This window comes from Dermacentor albipictus, chromosome 1 (assembly GCF_038994185.2).
Source record: "Dermacentor albipictus isolate Rhodes 1998 colony chromosome 1, USDA_Dalb.pri_finalv2, whole genome shotgun sequence".
NCBI classification, from domain to species: Eukaryota; Metazoa; Arthropoda; class Arachnida; order Ixodida; family Ixodidae; genus Dermacentor; species Dermacentor albipictus.
In genome coordinates, this window is record NC_091821.1 from 363,388,235 (window position 1) to 363,409,024 (window position 20,790).

A 20,790-nucleotide genomic window follows, 5' to 3' on the forward strand; every position below is an offset into this window, starting at 1 on the left:
TAATCTCTGATCGTGAGATTCCAACACAAAGAAGCAGTGAGAGAGAGAGAGAAAATGATAAAAAAAACGTAGGGAGGTTAACCAGGACTGAGCCCGGTTGGCTACCCTACACTGGGGAAAGGGAAAGGGGGACGGAAAGATGAAAAGAAGAGAAAGTCCACTGGAGATATCAGTCGGTCACTCAGTCCGAATCACAGGCGCTCACTCAATCCGGTCGCTTTCAAATATCGCAGCAGCGCTTTTGTGGCCTTTTGTAGCTGCGATATGCGAGGCCATGGTCCCAAGATCTTCTTCAAGGTTAACGGCTTCCCATCCAGCTGATTGAGAGCTGTGCAGAGGTCTTGCCTTTCGTTTTCATAAGATGGGCAGTAGCACAGTAGGTGTTCTATGGTTTCCTCGACACCGCAGGCATTGCACTTGGCGCTATCAGCCATTCCAATCAGAAATGCATAAGCATTTGTGAATGCGACTCCCAAACGTAAGCGGCACAGCACTGTTTCCTCATTTCGTGGAAGACCTGGTAACAGCCGCAGTTGCATAGAGGGATCGAGAGAATGCAAGCGATGGTGAGTGAATTCAGATGTGTGCCACTTCTCCAATGTCAAAGAGTGCGCTAGCTTGCCTAAGTGTTGGGCTGCGTCGGTCCGCGATAAAGGTATTGAAACAAGGGTTGCTCCTTCGTGTGCTTTTCTAGCAGCTTCGTCAGCGAGGTCGTTGCCGGAGATACCGCAATGACCAGGCAGCCACTGAAACACGACGTCGTGTCCTTTCGCGATCATGAGATGGTGCATTTCTCGTATCTCCGACACGAGTTGTTCACATGACACAAGCAGTGAATTATTCTTATTCTAAGGCGCTGAGCAGAGAGTTAGAGTTGTTTATTCAATGCACATTACCATGGGAAAGAAATATTTTCAGGACGGATGCTCTCAAATTCATATTTGTCTAGGCCTAACTGCCATGGTCGCAGTCGTTATACGTCGTGATTTTCGTAGCTTGGGTTTTGTAACACTGCTTCAAACTTTTGGTTGCATTTAGTCCATATTCTTCAATGGCATTTGTCTCTGATTCCTGCTCTGAGGTTCATTAGCATGGCTTTTACTGACATCTATCGAGTAAGATGAAATGGTTTCTCTTGACTATTGCAATCAAAGGTTGCCACGAAGAAGAAAGTAAGTGCCCCCGTTTTAACTGCCCAAAGTTTTTCTACCATCGTTTACTTGATGCTCAATTCGTCTTTTCTTCTCGTTTTGCGGAGGAGTTTAATGTTGTTTCTGTGCTAAAGCATAACGCCAGACGTCAACTTCTGCGACTTTTGACATTCTCTTGATGCGAGGAAATGGTGATGGTCTATTTTGACGTGTATCTTTGTATCAACAAATCGCAACTAAGCTAGCTTAAAGCACAGTCTGAAGACGCCAAAAAAACAGAGCTTGAAGTTCTATTCCAAGACCTGAGACTTACAGATAACCGCCACGCAGAACAAACTCTAACAAACGAGTAATGCCAAAAAAGCTCAAGATCTTCGGCTAATAACGTATACTCAAGGTCGTGAACCCGCCGTGGTTGCTTAGTGGCTATGGTGTTGGGCTGCTGAGCACAAGGTCGCGGGATCGAATCCCGGCCACAGCGGCCGAATTTGAATGAGGGCGAAATGCGAACACACCCGTGTACTTAGATTTAGGTGCACGTTAAAGAACCCCAGGTGGTACGAATTTCCGTAGTCCCCCACTACGGCGTGCCTCATAATCAGCAAGTGCTTTTGGCACGTAAAACCCCATAATTTATTTAATTAAGGTCGTGCAATGCTTCGATGTCTGGGGTGGGACGCACGGTATCTGCATAAAGTTCGACCAGTTCCAGCGCCATGATACCATATCGAACATGAAGGTCGCATTCATTTTCAAAGATATGAACGTGGGCACTTAACAAGGCAGACGAAAAACCGATGCTGATAATACAGCCACGTGCGGTCGCGACAACTACAACTTATGCCTTGCTCATGGCTCAGAACGGACTTATTACATTACGAAATTATTACAACACGTGCAGATAGTTAGAGAGAATATGTATTTGTGTGATACGTGCCCTTACCTGGTCATGCATGCACTGCATTGACGAAATATATTGCAAAAGCATCTTAGCTTATATATTTCTCTGCAGCTGGCCTGGCTCACGAAGGTACACAGGGTACCAAACAAGCTCAGAACTTCATGGACACCGAACGACTTCGTAAATTGGCACGACACCTATTGCCCCATAGGAAACAGAGCCAAGCATTGCTAATTATTGAACCGGCTCAAGAATTTACAAGCAACACACTTCTTGGCATATTCATCGCGCCTACGCACGCAAGCACGCTAGAAACAAGGTAATGCTAAAAGGTCAGAAACAGGTCCTAATTCTACCCGAAGATAGTATACAATACCAGACTGCGCAAACCAACGTGTCAGGTATGGGACAAGTATCCGAACGTGCTACATATCATCACCTGGAATACCCCGCAGTGCTATTCCCGCCACATGCAAAATTATTCGAGCATGGCACTTTCAGTGCCTTGCAATTGAGAGAGCTGGGGACCTATAACGTAAAACTATTCAAATATATTTTTATTCCAGTCTCCTGACGTCATATTTGCGTAACCATCGACGCAAGCATCGGGCGGTGACCCGCAGGGTTGTCTAAACAGACCATTCGAACGCTCTCCTCGTTCAATAAGAGGTCACTTTTGTTTGCTTTAAAAATGAATACATTGCCTGCACTGAGCGGCTTGTCTTATCTAATTGGCTCACAGGAGGCGAGCAGCACGCTCAAGTGGAGAGGGATTCGATGGGGCTGAGCCAGTGCACTGAAAATCGATAACCGGATGAAGAGGGTGGTGCCGGCGTCTGCGATTGGTGTGTTTTCCTTTATTTAGCTTGCGGTGGCTGGTCGGAAATCGCGGCGGCGTGCCACGGAAGGTTAAAAATGCCGCTAAAAAGGATCCTCAGCAAATAAAAGTTCGCTGAGTGAGGTCGTAAACGTTACGCGGCCACGTAAATAGCTTTATTGTACGCAAATAAACGCATGCTCTCCGGCAGGACCGAGTAGCCAGGGCCTGAGCGATCGGAGGCACACATGCTTTATTCCTTTCGAAACGGGGAAGCCTGCGCTATTTAGCGAAAAATTTAGTTTTCTTCGGCATATTAATGCATCTTTAACGCGTACACGTCAGTTTGGCGCGGTGAATTTTCGCGGCTTTGTGACGTCGCGTGACAGGCAGGTGAAGTGGGTGCAGCTCGAAAACGTTTGACCAATAGCCGAGTGCTAATGGTGAAGAGGGGTCGAATCTGAAATAACTATTTTTCTTTATTTCAGTCCAATCATGCATAATCACAGTGTACACGTCTTATCAGATGGGGAGCTATCGCGGTTTCCGTGATGTCGTGTGACTGACAGGCGAAGTAAGGGTGGCCCAAAAAAGATTTTGACCAATCGTGGAGGGCTGACTCCAGAACTGGAATAGAAAAGTTTGGAATAGCTTTACGTTATAGCGCCCCTGGATAGCTCCACCGGAAACATTACGCCTTATGTTATATGGCCACCGCTGACGGTTCACATAAAGCGCGTCATCGGGTGCAATCGATTAGACTCGGCATTACAGTCAGAGACCCAGATGGATTCTGACGGCGTCGCCTTTGACTGTATAAGCCCTGTTCGAAATGTTCCTCCCTCTTTCACTTTTGAATATAATGTAAATTACGGAAGCAAAAATATTAAGGGAAATTTTTCTTGTTACTATAAACATAATAATAATAAGAAATGCTTATATATAGCGATTATCTTTTCACGTTTTTTTCCTTTCATAGTTAAGCATTGTGCCAGAATATCTAAGCAGCCATTCCGTTAACGTCTCTACTCGAATGATTGGTACCCCAAAGAAGCAACAAAGTTAAATTGAATATTTTAGTTCATGCACTGAAGAATTCTCTACCATGACGCAAACGTGCTCAGGTGCCACTTTCTAGAGGCTGTCAACGTTGCCAGTTTACTGTTCTAGTAATTTCAATTACCGCCGGGAGGAATTGTTTAAAGCTGTGATGAGGTTTTGCCAGTAACGTAGGCGAATCATTATATGAAGAATTCGATTAATCACGAGCTATGAAAATAAAGAAAGTGCTCAGAAAAGAAATGGGGAACGGGCTGTATAAGTGAGATGCAACACCCACAAGCAGCGAGCTTTGCTGGAGCACCTTTTAAACAACCATGCTGCGAATCTTTAATTCGTCCTACTGACTTTCGTGTCTTGCGAACAGCGTATCGTTCGGTGAGGTCAGCTGTCGTACAGGAAGGGAGAACGTTTTTCGGTGTGTATGAAGAAGGAGGCGAAGACGAACAAGGAAGCAGTCTTTGAGTACCGAGAAATGAAAAGGAGAAAAGAAAGGAAAAGGAAGCGACTGTTCGAGTTAAGCTGAATTATCGAAGCTGAAGTAGGTAAGAGAACAAAAAAAAAAAGGTTAAGCTATTCCGGTCCAACGCAAAACACGGAACGAGGTGCCAGACATCGCACAAAGGGATCGCGCCTGCGCCGCCGATGAAGAGACACGCTTGGCGCAGATGTAGCGCCGCCTCCTTCGATGGCTTCGCGGGCCGCGCCTGTGTTTCTTTGTCTTTTGCGCCCGTGCACGGGGTTACCCTGCACTTCGCACGATTTTCACATATCCCTTGAAATTTTTTGCATCGCCGAGGAGCCTTAAGCCTCGCCTTTCCGAAACTCCCTTCCCTATCTTTTTTTTTCTGTTTCCTCTTTACTTGCTCAAGAGGGCGTGCACGCGTGCGTGCGTATATGTGTATCTCTCAATTTTCTTGTAAACACCGCTTCACTTGGACTTTTTGTCGCTGTTGCGGGAACGCAAGAAAAGAGGACGGCAAAACGGAGCGAGTGAGAACTTCTACAGAAACGCTTTCATCTTTTAGTCGTTTCCTTCTTGGCTTCTTATATTCTTCTTCGCTCGGATATTATGCACCTGTGAGAAAAAGAAAAACACTTGTATTGTAGTTTCTTCCTTCTTACGTGATACCGACACGATGTTTGGCGTCCTAATTTGCTTCATCGTTGTGTTCTTCTGCCCTCTCTCCCTCCTCTTTTTTTTTTTTTGAAGCAAGGCTTCTCTTCTGTCGCTGTTGTTTCTCCGAGGGGAGACAATGTTTAAAACAAAGCCTGTTGTGTTTTATGCATGGCCCGATGTTTGCCAGTCATTTAGCTTCCCTCCTACAGCCCCCTGCAACGTACGTTCTCTGCATTTATACGCCGCCTTCCCGCCACTCGCATTTGGGCTAGGACCTCGGGGCTTCTTTACGGTGTGTTTTCCCTTGACACATTTTGTGGGCGTTTTATTTTGTGTACCGCCAAAGGCGTGAACGTTTTCGCGCGTCTCAGTAGGGCGTAAATCTTGAGAGCGTGCTAGAAACGAAATCAAATAACAAAGGAATTTGGAACGACGTTCAAAAGGGGGCAGATTTTTTGCCGTGTTCGCTGTGCTTGCCCTATCGTGAGGCCTCTAAACTTTATCGCCTAACACGCCATGTTAATCTCAGCGTTCTGCCGTACACACGGGCTTACTTTCCTGTTTATTGTTCTTTGCTGCGCCATCTTCATGATTTGTTCCTTTTTATCCGGGAGGGCGCTCTGGCTGTCCTACTATTTAGCGCGCCTGCGAAACATAACAGCATCCGTAAGTTAAAGCTAATTTCAATGGTGACCATTTTGTCTTTCTGCTGTGTAGATGTTTAGGTATGCTAAGAAGTTTGGCAGTGTAAATAGATGAAAGTCAGCATTGCACGCACATGTTTGTTGACAGCCATGTCACTTCACATAAATTTAATTCTAACTATCGAGTGAAGGACGTCTGAGATCCAGGTAACGCAGTTTAATTTTCGATAACGTTCCTCGCTAGATGTTCGATAACATTCTTTGCAAGAAATAAATTTAAAGTATTAGTATCGCTCGGAGAGTTCTTATGTGGCGTTGCGACGTTAAAGGGACACTAGAGCGAAACAATCAATCAGTTTAGACTAATGAAGTATTGTTTGAGAACTCTGCAGTCAGTCATTTAAAAAAATAGTTTGATTATTAGATGAGAAAATGAAGGTCGAAGTATCAGTATTTGAATTTCGCGCCGAAACCCCAGCGCCGGTACGTCAGCGTGACGTCAGGGATTCCAAATTATGTTTTCGCATTTGGGCCACGTTGGCTGAATAAAGGTTCCCGAAACTTACCCTGTTTAATATTTGGTTCCATCAGGACACATTGTAGTCAATCTGTACCGCTATATACAATTAGTAGGCCCTAGAAGATGCCATCAATATCTAAGACGTCACAGCCCTCAGGTGCGGAAACTTAAGTAGGCGTCGCACCCGGTATTTTGTTCTTGCGCTTTTTCTGGCTTACCAAATGTCTCATCGTTGCAAGAGTGGTGTTTTTGGTGTTCTAGAACAGTAATTTACTGATGCAGGAGAAATCATTTTTCACTTTAGTGTATGCGGAACCAGCTGAAGTAGAATACCCGTATAATTTTGAACAAATTGTTATGTCTTACTGACTTCATAGAAGTTGCCTGAAGGTACTGGCGTTGCGAGGTTCAGCGTTGAGGCATAAAAAATTAATATGAATCTTTAAATTGCCTGAAGGTATTGACGTTGCGACGCTCAGACTTGACAGAGCAAAAACAACATGAATCTTTTTGACAACGTGCTCAAGAAAGTGCTATTCTCTACCTCCGTCTTCCTCCCCATTTGAGAAAGGAAATACTTACGGAAAGTTGCACTTAAGAACACATGCATCTTAGCTTTCTTCTTTCTGGTCACGATTATACCCCTACGCTGCGCGTTCAGCCTTTTATAAGCAGTTTGTTGGGCTTGAGGAAGAAGCTGCGTCATTTGTACAAACCATGTAAATGTCTGCTGGATCAGGCTTGCTTCTATGAATAGCACAACCTTACAGAAATTGTCGTCTCTGATACCACTGTTTACACGTATTCTCACGATATGGAAGTTTGTCTAGATGTATTGAGCGACTTCTGCTGTCTCACCTTCCTATTTTTGACGCACCGGGATGAGGCTGCGTCTCAATAATCAAGCGTCGTTCTATTCTTCTTCTTTGGGCTCATTGTAACTTGGTTTAGGTTGTTGATTCTGAGTTTTGCAGTAACATGAAATGTTGCAGGCTTCATGCATGAGAATTACCACCACCGCCACCACCACCACCACCACCACCACCACCATAATCATCATCATCATAATCATCATCATCATCATCATCACACCACCACCGTCATCGTCGTCATTATTATTATTATTATTATTATTATTAGTATTATTATTATTATTATTATTATTATTATTATTATAATAAAAAATATATGCACTTGACAGGAAAGGATAAGCGAGGAGCAGGTTGGAAACTGCCACCGGAAGGGGCACAACCCTGCCTGCTCTTCAGAAAGGAGGAGACAGAAACGTAGAAATGGAATAAGATTTTTTCTAAATAAAGCGAATTGCCGGATGATTCTGGCGTCTATTCTTCACGGTGGGTAACCGAAGGCACTCGCAAGCATAAAGGAGAAAATGACATACTTTTTCTATTATGTGAAACAACTGTGCCAGGAACAGTTATATTGAGGCCAAGCACGCTGGTGTCATCAGAGCCATTAATGTACAATAATACGCGTATCACAAACGGAGCATTTTTCCGTATTAGTGCTTGTAAGCAGGTTTCTGAAACTAAATGGTACTGCACCGCAAGATTTATCATACGAAGGCAAAGCCAGCTTTTCAGAACATCAAACTATAGTATCGATTTATTTTCATACTGGCGGCAGCAAAAACCGTGCGAAGCGTTCCCGAACGCAATGTTTCTGCTACTGCATATGCGTATAGACGTAATATATGTCCTCTCGAGACGTAGTGTTGGTCTCCAAAAGGAGCGATAACGCTACAGTTGTATAATAAACTGTCTGTTGAAGGACTTTGGGCGAAGTAAAGAGCAACTGCACGTGAACTGTAAGGTCTGGACATGTGCCATCAGCTAGTCCGCAAAAAGAAGCCGTGATGAGGGCTACAGTGTCCATTCTTGTTAGTCTACCAACGGAACCTACTCGCATTCGTATCATCAGCCGTAAACGTTAGATTGGAGGTATGACGCAAGCAGCAGCACACTCACAGTGAGGTAAAGAGGCTTCAGAGAGCCAAGTGGAATTAAAACTTAAGAATTAGCAGTGTACCCTAGAAAGGGAACAATTACAATCCCCCGCGGAGCTGCTTCTGTTTGCATGATTCGGACTTGCTGCAGGAAATGTATCAGTGATCTGCTACCCCTAGAAACATACCTCCCGAACATAACGGTGGCCGACGTCAGGCCCGTGCCAAGGCACTGCTGCGCTCCTTTGGTGGGAAGAGGAATACGCCCTTCGTAAACGCGGCAGAATACACAAAAGTACGCCGCTTCAAGGCGGTAGTCGTAGACGTCAACTCTCGGCTTACGCACACGTGTAGCGTCAGCACGGAACACCCGGAAACAGCGCAATAGGTTGCGATAGCGCTTGCGCTCTACCGACCCCCTTTGCAAGGTAGTTCTTGCCGACTCACAATCCGCAGTTCGTAACTACGCGCGGAGGCGCATTTCGGCGCTAAGGAAAGCTGGTAGACAGCACCTTGATAGCACCGCAATCATATGGTTTTCAGCGCGCGGCGCTACCCTCACCGATGAGGGCCCCCCTAAGAACGAGGTAGCACAACGCTATGCGCGAGAAATGATCGGCCGCGCAGAGTCGGGAACCCCCTCTTCGATTTCGGGCCTGCTGGGGCGAAACACGCGAGAACGCTTAGTCAGATGCAATGACATCACCAAGCACTACCAGTTAGGCAGGCGGATATTGCCCCCACCTAACTCCTAATTGGAACGTCGCCAGGCAATCGTCTGGCGACAACTGCAGACACATATCTTCCCCAGTACGGTGCGATTGCGGCACAATTCCCCCGTGCAATAAACGAGTGCTCTTTGCAAGTTAAGTCAGGCAACTAGAGCGACGCTCTCGCACATGTGGGAGTGTCCTGTTATAGCAGCTAAAAGGGCAGGAGCCCCGGAGGTTCTTGCCTCGAAATGGGCCGCCGCTCTACGCAGCTCCAACCTCAAGACACAACAGTGGGCAGTCCAGCAGGCCCGAGAGGCGGTGACAAGGCAATGCCTTGAAGTCCCCTCATGGGGGACTTGAGCCCGGGTCGTTAAACTTCGCCGGATTTTCAATAAAGTTTCTTCCATCCATATGCAATTGGAAACTTCAGAGGCAATAATTATTGACTTAAGTTTTCATTCCACATTTTGAAAGCACATATTTGAAGAGAGTGGTAATAGTGTGCTTTTATTTCTTCCAAATGCAGTTTACGATGCCTGTTTCCGAGCCACCTGATCCAGCAATGAAGGCATGGAGGCAGCTGCAGGTACCCCCTCAGCAACACGAGTGGGCAGGTAAGCAGGTCTTAACCGATAGAGTTCTTGTTTCACAGGTCTGCTGATGAGTGCCATCCGCTCCTGCTCGTCACAACTCCACACTGTACAGGGACCTTAGCATCCTAGTTTCTTGTGTCGTCCTGGTGGGTGTATTTGAATCGCGTCTGCTGACGCAATTTAACTAACAGATGCCTTACTTTCCTGCAAATATCTAGAAGTAATTATTAATGTTATAATGTTGACTAAGTAGCCATGACTATGAAAATAATCGTTTTCGAAACGGAAGCGTTGATGCAGGAACGCGAAAATGAGGTTACAACTTATCACCGCGAACTTAGATAGAAAAAATATCAGTATCTTCACCTTGTTTTAGTCAAAGGTATGACAAAATTACCTTAAAGTGATTCTTAATTTCGTAAAGGTTGTCATCATTATATGACGCAGGCAGAAAAATAAACAGATTGTACTGCTTTAATTGAATCAATATTGACGTACACATTCATACTGTATCATGCAGACATCAAATAGAAGGTTTCGATATGTTAATCTATCTGCATGAGCTTCTCAAGTGTTTCAACTGCAAAAAACTTGTGCCAAACTCGCAAACTGTTCAGCTCATAAAACATTTGCAGGTGCCCGGCGCTCGTACTTGCGAACCTTTTTTTTTTGCGTAAGATCAGAATTCTAGCTTTCTTTAACGTCGCTTTTGCGCATATCGTCATCAGCTATTAAATTTCGGACAACTCATCAACGTTACCAATGTGGCGAGATATATTTGTTATTTACTATTCCTTTCTATTCTCACCCTCTCTGTACTATCAAGAACCGTGGCCGCGACACCTGGTACCGTCGGGTGACGCTATCGTGACTCCCCCTTAACTGCGGTCTATATACACCGCCACTTAATGACGAAGGGCACCAGCAGAAACGTCAGCAGCGTTGCCGTGTCCAGAGAAGCTTAACAAAACAGCGATGCCGCTGTCTGTTCTCTCTCGCTTCTCTCTTGCTTCCTCTGCCCCTCTCCATTTCTCACTCCCCATAGGCTCGGCGGCGCTATATCGCAACGTCTATGCAGAGGGACATGACGGCGACGTGCTGCTGGCTGAGTACTGGGCGCTGCTGTGTCGGGGCTGCGCGTATGTGTGTGCGCGCTCGCATGGGCTGTCCTTGGGCGGCCCCGCCGTACCGCCTCTAATGGTGGCGGCCGCTGACGCCGGCGGCGGCGGGGTCCGTTTGGGCCGGACACACCGCTACGCACTCGGACCCCGGCCACAACTCGCCGACGGCTCGGGGCAGCGCGCACCCGAGCGAAGGGTGGGGGATCGATTCTACGACCTTGGCGAAGGAAAGGGAGAAAAACAAAGGCCCCGGGAAGGAAACGTGCGAGTGCTTTCGGCTAAGAGTTCGTGGGAGAGGAGCGGGGAAGGGTTCGTATCGGGAGGCTTATTTTTGGTGCACCCCTACGCTGCCCCGCTCCCTTCTATTCCCCCTTCCCTTTTCCTCATCAACCTTCGGCCTTCTGTGGCACCACCGCAACTCTCTCGTCCCCGACATAAGCACTCTATTTCTCTCTCCCTCTCTCTCTCTCGTGCCAAACGAACCTACCCCTTTCTCCCCGCACGCGCACACACTTCTCTCGGACGTGTTCGGACGTGCTGCGCTGGGGGCCCGAGGCTTAAGTTATTGCTCTCGCACACTTTCTATCACTCTCCGCGCGTGCCTTTCATCATGGGCACGCTAAAGCCCCGCTATGCTCTTCGCCCTCTCTACGGTCCACTACGCCGCTTCTACTGTGTCTCTCGTCTTTGGTTCCTTCAAGCTTTCGCCAACGTATATTACTTTTCTGAAAATTGTCCCATTTTTATAACTTATTTGCTTGTTTTCAGCTTCTCTCATCGACCCCGCTGCTCGTCTTTTTGTCGCTTCGTTTCCTTCACTTACGGCCACCGGGACCGTAAAATGGGCGCCCCCCGAGGAGTTTCGCCCAGCTCATTGAAATTGTTTTTCACAACCGCAGCCCGTTTTTCTGCCACCGCAGTTTGGGGCGCAGGAAGCTTCCTTCCCTCACTCCCTTACGCGACGGCGTTTTGTCTTTGCGCTTGATGTCTGTTTTCGAGCGTCGCTTTGTTTTCTGTGCAGTAAAACGAAGAACAGCGCAGTTTGCAGAGCCGCCGTAGAGAGCTTGTGGTTCAGTCTGGAAATAAGTCCTCAGAGGCGGCACGTCTATCTCGGCGAAAGGACGGGTCAAGCTCCTCCCACGTGATAAATCGTGGATTCAGGCCAGCGTTTAGGAGGGCGTACGTAGCGGTGACAAAGAAATGGCGCGTCCTGAACGCCGAGTGCGTACTTAACTGGTGGACATAAGTTCGTAGAAAGTCCAGCGAGTGTCATTGTTGCAATCGTTGTTGCATTTTTGCAGAGATACAGTCGCTTACCGAGACAACACTGTTAATCTCGCTCCGCTAGGTTCCTCCGAACAAGCGGAAAATGTTTGCAAATATCTCGCACCGAATGGGTGGAGCCTATCTGAAACGAGATTGAGATGTTCCACTTATTGAAACCTATGCGGCACGTGATTAAGAGTTATACGATACTGCGCGATGGAATAACGTGGGAATGGGAGGTGGATACGCTCACCTGGACGGAGGGTGTACAACACCACGGTCACGGACCGCGCTACGGCAAAACGGTCTACTGATCCGGGAAAGAAATCGCTGGCAAGTGCGAACGCAAACAAAAGGCAGGCTGATATCTTCTCGGTTCTCAGAGGAGTTCTGTACCTTTTGTTGATTGCACGGGGTGTTGTAAAAGTTGGCAGTGATTAAAGCAACAATCAAACAAACGAGTTGTGTAGTTTCTGTAATGTGGCTATGACCTATAGATTGCTGCTCACTCCATTGTCAGGACGATGGACATGAGAGCCTAGTGCTTTGTCGCTGGGGCCGAGGCATAAAGTAGAATTAAGATGCATAGTTTGGATGGGAAGATTTTTAATCTTGACAGCTTAGCCTTTTCTGCACTCACTACTGATTCAGACGGCACCTCGTACTATAAACAGGCAGTGTGGCATCCTGCCTGCGATGTGCGTACGATCAATACGCTATGCATTATTTATTACAACAAAAGACTGACACATATGCATCTCAGGGTGAACAGTCTACGTGATGGTTTGGAAACGTCAATCCACCGTTTCTCTTCTGTGCCCTTCGTTCCTAGCCTTTTTGTTTTGGTAAGCAACTGCACTTGTTTCAATTACAGTGGGCGCAACCTGGTAGTGCTAGTATGGTACAATTTAGGTGAAGCCGTTTATGGCTTTCGTTTCTGGCAGATTCATAATAAAGGCGGCTACGAGGACGGCTTGTCTGAAGTCAAAGTGATGCAAACGAACTCATGACTTGACCATGATAAGGAGAGACAGAGCCTGCGTTAGCCAGCATATGAAATTGTGAGCTACAAATATATTTAGTAGGCCGCATCATGTAACGGAAGCTGTGACAGATTTTTCAGTTACGTAACATGAGAAATGGCAGAGGATAAAGCGCTTGAATTGCACCGTTTGACAGTGTTCACATTGACAGCGCGTTAATACTGATAGACAGCAATAGAGAGAGAGGTGGAGAGACATTTATTGATGTTGCCGGGCCATGCGCCTAGCATGCTATGTGTATAACAAGCTGGCAACAGTGTGAACATGTTGCAAAATCATTAGCGTTAGAATAAGCGGCGTGTGTTTAAATTAAACGTTCATGGTGGTTTTTATCGGCCCGGTAAAGAAGTTGTTGTCACGTTCTAGGATCATTGAACAAGTACCAGGATCGTCGCTGCCTAGTAAACTTGCGGTATCGTAACTACTTGTACAGCGTAGGGTCATTCCACCGTTGTTTATTGCTATGCTTTCGCTGTCTCTGGGCTGTGGCTTAAGCGTTGAAGTGGCTACAGACACGGCAGGCGCGACATTCATACGCAGGGCAAATCACTGTATGTGACACGCGATGCAGGGTAAAGGTAAGTGAAAAGCGATCGACATAAGCAACAGACGTTTAGGGCATTAGGGGGAACAAGAATTGGGGTGAATACGAAGGTGGAGTCATCACAGGCATAGGTATACGTTTTTAGACATAAAGCAGATAGGCTCAATTACGATAGCTCACAAAGGTGTTTCTTGCTACCCCGATTCAAAGGGGATGCTGTTAGAAATCATCAAGTGAATTATCAGCTACCTTTAACGACTCTGCAGCGATAGCGGAGTAGTGAAAATGGCAAATGTCGGTTATTCATTAGTGATTTGCTGAAGACCCGCGGAGCTAGTCTGAAAAGGTGACATTTAACTATAGAGATTAGCTGTTCATTCAAGGGTGAACACTTCTCTTTGTGGGCACAGACAGGATGTGCTGCAGCAGTAGGCAATGCAGCACCACCGCCAAGGGCTGCATTTCTTAGTTTCCCGAAAAGGTGCTGGCGACAGCCACAGGGGATGAAAGGCGACGTGGCTGCGGTGAATAGGAAGGTGGGCGACGTGTTTTCCGTGTCCGCGCGGCGATGGTGAGCGACTGTACCACGTGTTCCTGAGTTACCGGCGCTGTTAGACTCGGCGCTGGGCGAAACATTGCGGGCATTCCCATCAAAACGGCTCAGGTTGGTCGGCGTGCAAGGTTTTGAGGGCCAGGATTTACGATAGTATCGGGCGACATGACCAATGCTGCGACAGGTGAAATATATCGGCTGGTCGTCCGCAGCTCTCCACTCAGTCGGGCTGCGATAACGCGGAGAGAAGCGTCGGGGTGGAGCGAAAATAGTAGAACGGCATTCGTTGGCTCTGAAGTTGGCGACAGCACAGACAGAATGTAGACGGATGCTTTGAAGTTCCTGGCGAACGATGGCTTGTACGAGGGGAACTCAAAAATAGGTAGCATCAGGGCTACGCGAACAGAAAGATGTGGGCGCCATCGAATCCTGTTCACGTCAAACGATTCGCCCCACGTCTTCTGATGGCGACGCATGCTGCTGTGCGGGCTGATCTTCACACGCCGAGGTTGTGGCAGTATTGGGAAGGACGCATCGACTTCTGGCCTGCTAGAATCGTCGGCACTCTTTGATGATAGCATCAACTGCAGAGCAGCTTTTGCACATGATCAAATTAAAGGCGTCGTCAGCGATTCCCTTCAGCACGTGCCCGACCTTCTCAGCTTCTGTCATGTCGTGATCGGGTTTACGAAAAAGTGCCAGCACGTCCTGGATGTACGAGACATAGGACTTCGTGGGGCATTGGGCACGGGAGACCAGTTCCTGCTTTGTGGCAATTTTACGGCCGGCTAGTTTGCCAAACAACTCTGTTAACTTCTCTTTGCATTAGTTCCAGCTGGTTAGCTTCTTTTCGTGGTTCTCGTACCGCATCTTTGCTGAGTCTCTTATGTAGAACAGCAGGTTAGTTACCATAGGCGTAGGGTCCCATCTGTCGATTCCACTCACGCGTTCGTATATAGCAACCCACTCTTTAATATCGGCGCCATCGATCCCACAGGAAGTTCCGGGATCCTTGGGCTGCATAACCCCAACCGAAGGGGACAGCGACGTAGCTGGCGACGATAGCGTTGGAGGCGGCAACGACGATGATCCCGCGTGCTCGCCGTCATTCAGGGTGGGGACGGTGATGCGACGTTCACTGCGCAGCTCCGTTTCCAGCCGTGGTACACCGCACCTCCACCAATATGTTACGGGGATGTTGGGAGTATAAACAGACTGTATCTACAATATATCTGCAAGCAGAGTCAATGTGGTTAAGATGGCTGACCAGTAACAACACGCAGCAGCCAGCGTCTCGCAATCTTCCTCCTCCTTTCTTTTCTTTTATCCTCCCGTAACAATATTATCACCTCTAACAACAGCTTTTCTCACGTGTAATTCCCCGTTCTGGCACGTGAATTACTGCGGCATGAGGTCCGTCCTTGGCGAGGGTTCTGTGCTTAATCCCTTTCTCCGACTCTTTCGGAAAGGCTGTCCCCCGCCCCCCCCCCTTTTTTTTAAAATTTACATAGTCATGGCTTTATCCGAGCGCTGTACAAAGGAGCGCGTAAGTTTGCGCTAGAGCCCAAATTCCGGCAACAATAATGAGGTGCTTGGAGAATGGAACAGCTCAATGATTTAAAAGGGCAAAAAGACACAGACAAGGAAAGCTAGCAAAGGCACGAGCACTGTCCTTTAATTAGAGGTTTGTTGAAAATGTTGAAAATATGTGACAAGTATAAAGCTTTAGTTTAAAGGCAGCGCTTCTGCTGTCCCTATACCTTTCCTTGCGTGCCTATCTCTTCTTGCGCTGCGATTCCTGAATGTAAATGTCGGGATTGAGGAAAGCATGAGAAGTTGCTGAATCTTCGTCGTAAAACGAAATTGTCTAAAAGCGACGATTTCTTAACCGAAGGACGAACGCCAGCCGTTGTATATGTGAGTAAGTGCTTATGCGCTGCAAAGTGAGGCATGTGTAGTTATTGCTGAGAGGCGTTAGCTGGAGGTCGACGCTACGTGCGGTTACTGAGCAAGTGACGTTCAATGGCAGACGCGTTGAAGGAACACGGGCAATCGTATAATCGCGCTCCAGATTGGCTGGTGGTAAATACAGGATAATTAGTTGTGGCTCCCGCTATACTGCCACATTAGCAAGGTGGCAGTATGTTCAATTGCTGCACGTTAAACGTGCAGCAATTGCAGCAATAGAAACGATGAAAGAGAAAAAGAACCGCGCTGAACACTGCATACACAAGGAATCAGAACCAGTTTATGACCGTCGCGTTTTGATTCTTGCTGTACCATGTTCATCGCTGGACTCTTCCCGTTTTAGCAATACTCATAATTGTGAAACAGCCTAAACAAATGCCGTTTCCCGAAGAAAAGATACGAGAAAAGAGAGAGAGAGAGGAAAGGGGAAAGGCAGGGAGGTTAACCAGAGAAAAAAAAATCCGGTTGGCTACCCTACGCTGGGGAGAGAGGGGAGGGGGAGGTAAAGTGATAACAAAGTAGAGATAAGGAAAGGAAGGAGCATAGACACACAATCACAATCGGTCACTGTCACCGAACACTGTCATCGCACAGCACAGTGACACTTCCAGCACTATCAACATCTGTTCAGGCTACAGCCGCCTGTCCAGTTCTGTCGCCCTCAAATACCGCAACAGTGCCCTCGTCGCCCTCTGCTGCGATGGCTTATGATTGCGGTATCTTAAAATAAGCTCCTCTGTGAGAGGTCTTTGGTCAGAGCGCACTATCGCGGTTGCGAGTGATTGTCTCTGTAAATTATATCGAGGACAGTCACAAAGAAGGTGTTGAAAAGTCTCCTCGGTGGCTTCAGTAGCATTGGTGCTAGCTGTGCTGAAACTATTCGCAGTCACCGTTGACGCTGCACCTTGCCTCCCTGAGTTGCCTCCCCGCTCGTCACTGGTGCTTCCCGAATGCGAGGTTCTCACACGCGCCCGTTTTGCGCGCTCGGCGTCAGCTCGCTCGTCGCGCGCGGCACAGCGAGCTCCGTTGCCGTGTCGGCGCCGTGCCGGTCGGCGGGCCTCGGTGCGAGAGGCGCCTTTTTCCTTTTGTCTTCTCCCCGGTGCCTGATTGTGGTCATCCAATTAATTAACGCCGCTGCTCGTCGTCCCTTTCGCGCGGCCATTGTTGGCTCACCGGCGGTCGCCTGCTTGCTCTTCTCGTCGCCGCTGTCGCCGCGGCACAAACACTGTGTCCCCTCTCGCTCCCCGTGGCCTTTCAATGTCCGCCCAGCTCTCGACCTTCCTCGGTCGCACCGCTATGAATGCAGCGAAGGCGCTGAGGGCAGCAGAATTGCAAATGCGGTGGAGCTGTTACGTGTTTCTCTCTTCTGCACTCTGTATGAGTAAGCGCCTCCTAAATACACTTCGTTACCCAAACTTTTTTTTTAATACGTGACCCGTATGTATGCAGCCAAAAAACAAAAATAACGAAATGAATGCGAACTCCGTATGGCTGATTGGGGCATTAAAAAGAAACGTGTACATGAGCGAGCTTCTTTAGTGTAACAATCTTACCAATGCGTGGAAGCGTATATGACGAGGGAAGTGTGCCAGATAATTAAGTAAGCGGTTTTTAATAGAACAGTCTGTAAGGTATGTCGTAAAGGCAGTGCTAAATCTTCTTTGCAATATGTTATGTCGATTTAGGTGTTTCCACTTGCTGTCGCATCCTTTGACTGTACTGTAGCTTGTCCTATTTCTTATTATTATTAGTCATCGTCATTATTACCAGCACTACAGCAACCACCACCACCACCTTACTTTAGACGTGTAAACTCCCCAAGAAGCATCTTGCTAACGGTTGAGCAATGCAGGAAATTTTTCAATAACAGATTCAAAATGCATTTCAGCCTGATATAGGAAGAATAAAAAGATAGATAAACACGCGCTAAGCATATAGTAAGTTGCATACAGTATGGTAATTTGGACAAGATTAGTATTATTGGCACTAAATATGACTTCTGACCAAACGTCTGTCATCCGGGTCGTAGTGCTGTTTGATAAAGAAGTGAGGAAGTTTTCTTCTACAGTCATCCAAAGGCATCAGGTATAAGAAAGAGTTCAAAGCCGGCTGTGTTTCCCGCAAGAACCTCCTTCCATCGAATACATGAAACTTTTTGTTCGTAAGTCATATTGATCTGTCATTAATCAGCCGCCTTCGCTAATAATATTGCTGGCATTTATTCTGCACATATTTGTCATCTGTACGTCATCATCGCTATCAGCAGCAGCAGCATACCTCTTCATCGCCTGTGATTGGTGACCATCATCTCTTATATATATCTTAGATACTCTTCGTCGAGTATCTCTGGACAATTAACCATTGTCCTGCACGTTACATTAGATATATTCAACATGACAATTGACCGACGCCACCTCCTACAAAAAGCTTTTGCGTAAGAAGATTCTTGTGAATACGGGCCCTTGCTTTTCTTTCTTTCTTTCTTTCTTTCTTTCTTTCTTTCTTTCTTTCTTTCTTTCTTTCTTTCTTTCTTTCTTTCTTTCTTTCTTTCTTTCTTTCTTTCTTTCTTTCTTTCTTTCTTTCTTTCTTTCTTTCTTTTATGAATGCTAGCCTACGCTGCTAAGAGTGTGATCATTCTTTATGAGAGTGCGTTACGTGTTTCACCACTATATTTCCGAGGAGACGAACATGAAACATTAAGAACTACTCCTACCTTTCACCCGTCTTTCCTTGCGCTCGTCCCCCTATGTTTCTTTATTTGCCATGCTCGTCGTAGGAAGCGTCGTGTCGCGAGTGTTTTCTCTTCTTTCTGCGCACGTATCCGAGAGCAAAATTGGAGAAGTTATTTGTCAAGCACGACCACTTCTCCGAAGCCCACGCGGCGACTTTCTGCGTTTCGATCTTGCGAATGACGACAAACATATTGAGGAAGTACTCGAGGTTCCCGGCACAGAACTTGACAAAAGCAACATCCCCGGGTACAAACTGGCTACAAAAAGATAGACGAGAAAAAAGCATAGTTGGGGGCGCTTCCTGCGAAGTCCGTGTGCACAAACATCGGGGCAGGAAGGAAGTAAAGAAAAGTAAAATACCTTCCAGGAAGGTATCTCGACTCGGCGCTCTGTGGTCACTTCGGAAACAGCAGTGGGAAGAGTAGTGCCGAAGGAAGAAAAGCACAAAAAAGAAAACGTCTGCATAAGCGCGTACCGTAGAACTACACTTCTTTTCTATAGTTTCGTGTTCGGCCACACTACTTCGGCCACGCGATGAAGTTGCCGAGTTGTTATCGCATAGAAGTAATGGACCTGCCAGCATGCCAGTTCGAGAATAATTGCACGTTGGCACCTTGCACGAAAGCGCAGCTTGCAGATGTCAAGAAACATAAACTAAGATGGCTGCAAGACAAGTACAATGCTAACCACTGCAATTGTAGCAAATGCGAACGACCCAAGCTGAAACGTGTCTCTTATGAATGGTTAGTCATGTGCCTGCTAGGAATGTTTTCTGCGAGGAATTTCGTGAGTACAAGCTGCTGCTCTCACATACGAGCTGCATCCTTGTGACAGAAAGTGAGATGCTCGTGATTGATTCATTCCTTCCTGACGAAACAAGCAAGGGGGCGTGGGCAAATATTTCACTTTAACCTGGTGCTGGATGCTCCAGGCTCCGTTTAAAAACCTATGATTTCATGTTGAAATTACCAAATTTCGTAAGTGGAAACACACGTAGGTATCTTTTTTCTTTGTACTTGAAAGAAGGGACTTTCTGGTAGCAGTGGGCCCGGCATGCCAGGAAAGTGCTTAGGAAAGCAAGGGAGATATCGGTTATAATATGGACACATAGCAGACGCCTCGTAATAACGATGTGCATGTTTGATGCAAATAAACCAAGGTAGTTTACGCACACGTAATGAATCGTAAAGTTGGTCAAATGCACTGAGCCGATGTAAGGTAACACGAACTTGTGGTTATCACCTTCATTTTAACACGCATGAAGCATGTAATATTTTGCTATTAAAGCAATAATACAGGAAGGTAGGTTAGCGTGCGATTTGCGTGTCAGTGTAATGCAAATAGGACTCATATCTAAAGGGCTATCGCGGACTATACATGTTGAAATTTTTATCTAGTCATCAACAACTATAAAAGCAGCATTGAAACACGCGCTCAATTTGTTTTATTGGACGAACTATACGATGGCAACCCTATGCACGAAGTGATTCCGACATAGCTACGAAATAACGTCGTCAGAAGTCAGCACGTCCATTTCACGTAACAGCGTCGTTCGATATTCAAAATGCGTATAGCGTTGGGTATCCAGTTTTCTTCCGGTGGGCACGTGGACTGAATAAGTGCGAGAAAAAAATAACGCAGCCGTAGCCAATGCCTGTAAAAAATGTACTGGCGAAAATATGCACCTGCCGCAGTAAATCAGTGGCATGGCGTTGCGCTGCTGAGCCCAGGTCGTAGGTTCGATCCTGGCTGTAGCGGCCACACTTTGATGAGAGCGACATGCGAAAAACGCTTGTGTATAGTGCAGCACTTTAAGGAATCCCAGGTGTTCAAAATTGATCCCGAGTGCTCCACTACAGCGTCCCCCATAATCAAATGAGGAGTTCCGGGACGCTAAACCCCACAATTAAAAAAAAAAAATACGTCAGCAATGCATTCCTGTATCGCTGCTTAAAGCTGATAGAAGTGCATTCCTTATCACCGTTTTGTGTTACCTCGTTCAGTTTTTGAAAGCACGCTTACTTGTTTGCCGGAGTAGCCGTTAGTGGTGATGGTGTTACCGTGTATGGGCCTTGCACA

General features: G+C 46.8%; 1 protein-coding gene across 1 annotated transcript in view; it reads right to left on the reverse strand.

The window, feature by feature from the left end:
- Window positions 1–20,790, reverse strand: part of para (sodium voltage-gated channel paralytic) — a 229,289-nt gene that overhangs the window by 160,548 nt on the left and 47,951 nt on the right. The gene's annotated exons all lie outside the window — the stretch shown is intronic.